Genomic DNA, 8228 nt, shown 5'->3' with positions numbered 1-8228 from the left:
ACTCCTCAAATTCAGATCCAGATTCTGATTAAACAGCCTGGGCCTCATAGTTAGAAATTATTAAAGTTTTCATCTGTACTTTCTTTGCAAAATTACATATCTACACACACTCACACACACACACACACACACACACACACACACAAGCACAAATAATATTGGAAAAATGTGAATTAGATCAGTGGATTGTATTAATATCGATATCCTGGTTGTGATATTGCACTATACTTTTGCAACTGGTTATACAATCAGGAGAAAGGGTACACAAGATCTGTTTGTATTATTTTTTACAAATGCATGGGAATTGATAATTATCTCAGAATTAAAAATTTATTAAAAGTCTTTAAAAGACAGGATATCCTAAATTACTATGTTTTGAAGATAATCCTAAAAGAAGAATTACTGAAAAGTCTTAGCAATGACAGTATCTCTGAAATAATAATAGAGTTTTTAGGGGGCACAACTTAGGTGCCCCTGGGTGGCTCAGTCGGTTAAGCATCTGCCTTAGGCTCAGATCATAATCTCAGGATCCTGGGATCGAGCCCTACATGGGTCTCCCTGCTCAGTGGGGAGTCTGCTTCTCCCTCTCCTCCCCAGCTGGGGCTCTTCAATGCTATCTCTGTCTCTCTCTCAAATAAATAAATAAAATCTCTTTAAAAAATAAATAAATAAAAGGCACTACTTAGAAAAGGAAAACTCTTAATATATTAAAATGAATCACCTGCCTTATTGGCCTTATACTTTCAAGAAGTTTCTTTCCTTTCATGACCAACTTCACAGATTTCTTACAATTTTCCCCCAGTTTTACTAAGAAATAACTGACATATATCACTACATAAGTTATACAGCAAGATGGTTTGATTTACATACATTGTGAAATAATCATCACAATAGGTTCAGCTAACATCCGTCTTCTCATATAGACACAGCAAAATGAAAAGAAAGAAAAGAATAAAGGAAAAAAATTTCCTTTGTGATGAGAAGGTTTAGGACTTACTCTCTTAACATCTGTCCTGCGTATCGCACAGCAGTGTTAGCTATAGTCATCCTCTTGTACGTTCTATCCCTAGGACTTATTTATCTCATAACTAAAGTTTGTACCTTTTGACCACCTTCTTCCCATTCCTCTTCCCCCTACCTCCCACCTCTGATAACCACAAGTCTGATCTTTTTTTCTCTGAGTTCACTTTCTTTTTGTAGATGGATTCTTCATGGAAGTCTGATCACACAGAATTTTTTTTCCTTGTCTGACTTATTTCACTTTCACAGTCCATCCATGTTGTCACAAATGGTAGGATTTCCTTTTTATTTTAATGGCTGAATTTTAGATATAGACATAGATATATGGATGCCACAACTTCTTTACTCATTCATCCATCAATGGACACTTAAGTTGCTTCCGTGTCTTGGCTATTGTCAATAATGCTCCTAGGAACATGGGGGTATAGATGTCTTTTTGAGTTAGTGTTTTTGTTAACTTTGGATATATTCCTAGAAGTGCAATGGCTGCATCGTAGGGTAGTTCTATGTTTACTTTTTCGAGGGACCTGCATTCCATTTTCCATGGTGACTGCACTCATTTACATTCCCATCAAGAGTGCCCAAGTGTTCCTTTTTCTCTCCATCCTCACCAACATTGTTATTTATCTTTTTGGTTTCAGCCATTGTGACAGGTGTGAGGTGATACCTGGTTGTGCTTTTGATTTGCGTTCCCCTGATGGGAAATAATGTTGAGCATCTTTTCATGTACCTGTTGGCCTTTCATATATCTTCTTTGAAGAAATATCTATTCAAGTGTTTTGCCCATTTTTTAATTGAGTTTTTTGTTTGTTTCTTTTCTTGCTATAGAGTTGTATGAGGTTTTTTTTTTTTCTATATACATATATATGTTTTGGATATGAATCCCTTATCAGGCATGTGGTTTGCAGTATTTTTTTCCCATCCCAGAGGTTGTCTTTTCATTTTGTTGATGGTGTCCTTTGCTGTGTAGAAGCTTTTAGTTTGATGTAGTCCCTCTTGTTTATTTTCTTATTTTGTTGCTTGTACTTTAAGTACCATCAAAAAAATCATTTCCAAACTCATGTCAGGCAACTCTGTTCGTGTGTTCTTTTCTCTAGGAGTTTTCTGGAGCAGGGGCGAGTGTTTTGGGGGTAGGAGATGCTCTAGCTACTCCTAGTTTCCCAAATAGGCTCTCTGGTTGGGAGGGGCAGAAATTAACTTCAGCCTCAGCTCTGAATTAATCTCCCTGCCTGTGTATAGCATGGGAAGCCTCCATGCCTGATACTGACTTTGCTCCAGGGGTAATAAATTCTGTCTGCCTGTCTCTCGGGCTTGAACCACTGGGCCACAGTGCTTCCAGGAGCTGTCAGCAGGAGCTGGAAAGCACTCTCCACAGTGGGACTATGACACAGCTCCTTGCTTAGATGTGGGCAGACAAGGCTCTAGGGTTGGCAAACTTCTCATTTGAGGGTCCAAATCAGGCAGATTTGTACATTACCACATTCTGTGGTCAGAGGGCCCCTAACTTGATCCTACAGATAAGCAGTGATGTTGGTTCGGATTATAGTTGGGCACTGCAGGGATGAACTTGTTCTGCCAAGATCCCTATGTTGGTTGTTGCAAGCTTCCACCCCCTTATCCATCACCCAGATTACCAGTGGTAGAGCTCCACAGATTCCTCTTCAATCCCCATGGTGTGAGATTGGAGTGGGGGGTTCGTACAAAGTAAACCACAATGCTGGGGGTACTGGTTGTGTCCCTCTGCCCCCCACTCTCTTTTTCCTACAAAAACTGGAAACTCAACAGAGGCCTCTCCGAGTGGTTCTGTGCTGGTCTGGGGGAGGGCCAATGTGGTCAATAGGTAGCCACTTCTCTTACCCTTCAAATGCAGTCTGTCTTAGTCTGTGTGGTGCAGGGAAGGCTTTTGACCCACGCTTGTTTTCTAGGATTCTCTCAGTGGTGTCTTGGTCTTGAATAGGTGTTAGTTGTTCTCATGAAGGGAAGCAAAGTCAAGAGCCACCTGGTTGCCATCTTGGTGACATTGCTCTGTTACATTATTTTATATTGAGGATTTTTCCAAACTCTGCACACTTACTCTCATTCATACCTGACAGAAATCTGTAAGACACATATTATTTTTTTTTCTTTTTTGAGGATACTAAGTCCCAGAGGGACTAAATAACTAACTTGAGGTATACACAGCTGGTCACAAGTGATTTGGTTCCTCATTCTTTATATCACGATTAAGCCTCTTTCTGTCATTTTGCTTTCCATTTCCAAGGTGAAGGCAATTGTTCTGTTTCATTTTCTCACTTATTAAATCTTACTCTCTTTTCTCTTTTTCTAGAACCATTCCAGTGGGAAGTTGTAAGGTAAATACTTTTCTTACTCATCAATGCTGTATGGAGGCCCAAAAGCAATTATGAGAGATGCAATTTTGAGATTGAATAAGTAAGCAAGCCAGAAGTTCCCTGAACATGATGAAGAGAAGAATAAAATTGATTACTCATTTAAACATCCCCTCTGGAGACACTACAATTGATGAATTTCTATCACTCCTTTCTCTAATACTTCCTTCTTTCTTGGCACAAGGCTTTCATCAACTTCAGAGAATGCTCTGGGCATTAAAAAGAGCTGAAGGAGTGTGTAATGGAGATGAATAGAACATAATATACTTAGGTTACAAGACAATTCTTCCAGGTTAGGAGGTCTTCCAACTTCTATGTTATGTAATGTTCTAAAAGCTTTACTAAACTAAATACTCTTTCCAAATTCTTTAAGTTGACCTTTACCTTTATTCATTATAATTTTAAATAGGGACAAAGGGTATATTTTAAGTTCTGACTTTTTTTTTAAGAGAGCCTGCACGTGTGCATGCACACACATGTGTGAGGAGGTGGGCAAGGGGCAGAGAAAGAGGGAGAGAGAAAATCTTAAGCAGGCTCCATGCCGGGCACAGAACCTGAAACGGGGCTTGATCTCAACACCCTGAGATCAAGAGTCAGATACTTAACCTACTGTGCCACCCAGAGGTCCCTAAGCTCTGACATTTTTAAACAGACTATTATATCACTCCTGAAGGTACCCAGTGGAATTTGTTATGACAGTGCCACTCACCATCACCCATTTAAAAAAATTATGTGAACCAGCTCTTCTTTAACTGTCAGAAATGTTACACTATTTCCTCTTCTTGACTTTATTTTTCTAGTTACTTACCATTCAGAGGTTTTACCTGCTATCATATATTTCATCCTAGAAGATCTTTTACTAAGCAACCTATTTATCTTCTATAAAATAAATACAAACAAAATAAATAAATACAGATATTTAATTTGAAATCTAATTTTCAAAAATTTCCTTGGAACAGGTAGCATTACATATTAACAGTTTTTTTAAGGATTGAATTGTCGTTACAATTACTATTAGAAAAATGATCCAAAACAGCAAATATATTATAGGAGTTGATAAATAATTATTAAACAAGTTAAAATCTGAATGGAAGTTACGCTTCTTAATAAGGTAGATAATATTATTTTTACACAGTTCATACACTCAAGAATGATGATACTTATCCTTAGGATGAAATAGGATATGACATAAATTCATTTGCTCTGTTCCATTTATATACTAAGAAAACTTGTCACTTGAATAAGAGGATGGGAATAGAAGGAGCTTTGTTATGAAATTGCCACCAACTCCTTCCAAGTTTCTATGACACAATTCACATAGCAATCTATCATCAAAACTTATTTTTTAATAATCTATCAGCCGGTAATCTGTTTAGGTCTCTTTTATTTTGATTGATAACAGAGAATTAGAAAGCCCTAAATTATAAAATACAAATTTAAGACCTCAGTCTTAAAAGCCATTCACCTTCCCAACACTATTACAGATATTTTAAATTACCTTTTGGTTGGCACTTAGGAGTGTGTTAGACCCCAGGGCAGTGAACCATAATGAGATTCAGTACGAGGACCTTTCTTCTGTAAAAAGTGAAAAGGACTATTGCAAAGGGGGGGGGGTGGGACAGGGAGCCAGCCTCAATTACATGTTTGCTCTAGGCAGAGCATTTTTAGGAAAGAGAGCTCAGTAAAGCTGAGGATCTGGAAATTCATCCCCTAAAACTCTGCTGGAATTTCCAATACCTGCCTTCTGCCACAGTCCACATATGTAAATGTGGAGACCACTGTGCAAATTCACTCTTGCCCAAAACTTTGGGAAAATTCTAAAGCATGATGTCCTTCAACGGACAAATGGATAAGGAAGATGTGGTTCATATACACTATGGAGTATTATGCCTCCATCAGAAAGGATGAATACCCAACTTTTGTAGCAACATGGACGGGACTGGAAGAGATTATGCTGAGTGAAATAAGTCAAGCAGAGAGAGTCAATTATCATATGGTTACACTTATTTGTGGAGCATAACAAATATCATGGAGGACAAGGTGTGTTAGAGAGGAGAAGGGAGTTGGGGGAAATTGGAAGGGGAGGTGAATCATGAGAGACTATGGACTCTGAAAAATAATCTGAGGGGTTTGAAGTGGCGGGGGGGTGGGAGGTTGGGGTATCAGGTGGTGGGTATTATAGAGGGCACGGATTGCATGGATAACTGGGTGTGGTGAAAAAATAATGAATACTGTTATGCTGAAAATAAATAAATTTTAAAAAAAAAGAATTCTAAAGCATGACCGGATGGAGGACTCCCTTAGCACAAATCCTGGCCCATTTCCTTTCTAGCTGTTTGATTTGGGGGCAAATTCCTTAACTTCTGTGCGTGTGCATGTGTACAGGTATATATTGGAATTTAGAAAATAATTAGAAAAGTGCCATTATTCAAATGCAAGCTCCTGGAAGGCATCTGACAGAGTTCCTGTGGTCCATTTCTACTTTGTCTTCTTTCATATCCCCTATATTGCTGTATCCATTATAGACTCTCAATGAATATCCAGTAAATGGGTAACAAAATAAAGAGAGAAAAATCATTGCTGGTAAGCTGAACCACACGTTATGAATACAAGTTATTAAAAGTAGCGCAAGTCCATCCATGGGTAGTCATGGCCCAGGAAGACTGGTGTTTCTTCCTGACACTGATTTTCAGGATCCTATCCCACTGCATTGATATTTGTTGTTCTATTTATACTTGCTAATTCTGCTGACCCGTGGATGGCTACCTCATTTGCAGGGCCCAGTGCAAAACAAAAATACAAGGTCCCCTGTTCAAAACACAGAAAAAATGTTTGTACTGAAAGATAAAGCTTTTTTCCCTTTCTTCTGCAGTCTCCAGTTTCTCTCTAGACTTGACATGCGTTTTTGTTTTTTCTTTTAATTAAAAAAAATTTTATCAGCTGTTTAATGTCATTCAAAACAAAGAAAAATAAAAAATGTAAGCTATTAGTATGAATTTTACTCTTTAGATTTATATGGTGCCATGCTAGTTTTAACTGTGAATATAAGAGCATTTAACTCTTACGCAGAGTCCCTGACATTCCGCAATTCATGTTCTGTAGCTCATAGGTACGTATATATTTCACTCTTCTGGGAACAGTGGGAACACAGTAAAAATATTCTCACCTGTTTTCATTTCACTTCTTGACACACGTACATTCCACCCACACTCTCCCTCCTGCTTGCTAATGAGTTAGGAAGGTCTAAGAGGAAAGGAGAAATAAATACAGGGTTCCCTATCTGTCCCTTTCCTTCCATAACATCATTTTCAGCTACTGGAGGTTACTACAGGAAATAATGTAAGAATGGAGATGGTAGAGTTCCCTGGCCATTCATATTTCCTTGAATGCTATTGCCTTTTTGCATTCAAAGACAGTTCTGATTCAAAGAGAAAATGGCTTCTTGGGGTTGTTTGTGCCCCGGCTTTAACCAGTCAGAGATGTAGCCTACTTACCTTGTATTTGTCTGGAGTCCCACTGAACTCCTACATTAAGGGAAGGGGACCCCCTGGGACTCCACGTTCATGGACCATCTCAAAAACTAGTCCTGAATGGGGACACAGAAACGGTGGTGCCGCATATCGTGTGTGCATTTCCTCTACTCACAGGCACCCTCCATCGTCCCAGCAGACTTCGTTAACAAAATAAATGATCGAAGATAAAATTATTCCACATTTCATGGCAGCAGCTGCCCAGCAGGAAACCAAGCACCAGACCCTATGGAGCACAGAGCCCTGCATGATTACAAGACAAAAGCAGGCATTAAGTTAGTCCTGCTCTGAACTCCTCAGGTTATCGTATTTTTTCCTGTGGGTATAGGCTCATCCTCCCTTGCTTGCACAGTTGACTGAAGAGAGTTTTCTTGTTCAGTCATTTATGCGCAATACTAGTGTGAGGTACCAAGCAGCCAAGTGTCAGGGGGCTAGAGTTCCTTTGTGAAGACTCTTGTTTGGAACTTGAAGGTGCACTAAGACTTCCCTCAACTATGACAGTTGTGGGGGGCATGGACGTATGCCTCCAAGATCTCCTTTAAAGGAAGGGTTTGTCACCCCAGCTCTCCAGTCTTTCAGGATCTATGCCCCTGAGAGAAGATGGTCTCTGAGCAGGGTCTTCTACAGAGAGCCACCTTTCCCAAGTTCATGCTCTTCCTGGCTTGGTCCACAGTTAATGACAGATCAAAATAGGGGTATGAAGACCCAGACGTTTCAGTCCAACTGGGGAAGGGTTGTCAGAAAAAATGCTGCATGCAGAAAAATATCTAGTAGGATATACTCATGCTAAAAAGTTATTTGTTGTCTATCTGAAATTCACAGTTAACTAGATGTTTCAAATTTTTATTTGCAGAAGCTGACAATCCAAAATGAGGGACAACTCTGACGGGCCCTTCGGTTTCCAGAGCCACCTGTAATGTTTCCCTAGACTTTGTCCAGTCTGTTCAACATCTCCCTCTGCCTAATCCTGCTTCCTACCCCTTCCTAACAAGTACCTCTCATGCCAAATTCTATCTCAACACCTGTTTCCACAGCACCCAGTGTGCAGCAACACTGACATTCAATTTAAACCCAGGTAAAGGCATCTTGTCACCTCTTGAGAAGGTTGAGTGGTCAAATTTGAGCACAAACCCAGCATCATTCACAACCTACTGGTGTCTAGCAGCTCCTGAGACAAATATTGAAGCTGGAAAGATGCAGAAGAAAGACTTCAAAACAAAGATAGCTGATTTCATAATTAGATTTTATGCCTGTCACATCACTGTAGATGTATATTCACATGCACACACAC

This window comes from Mustela erminea, chromosome X (genome assembly GCF_009829155.1).
Source record: "Mustela erminea isolate mMusErm1 chromosome X, mMusErm1.Pri, whole genome shotgun sequence".
In the NCBI taxonomy this organism is placed as follows: Eukaryota; Metazoa; Chordata; class Mammalia; order Carnivora; family Mustelidae; genus Mustela; species Mustela erminea.
This window is presented reverse-complemented; position numbering follows the sequence as displayed.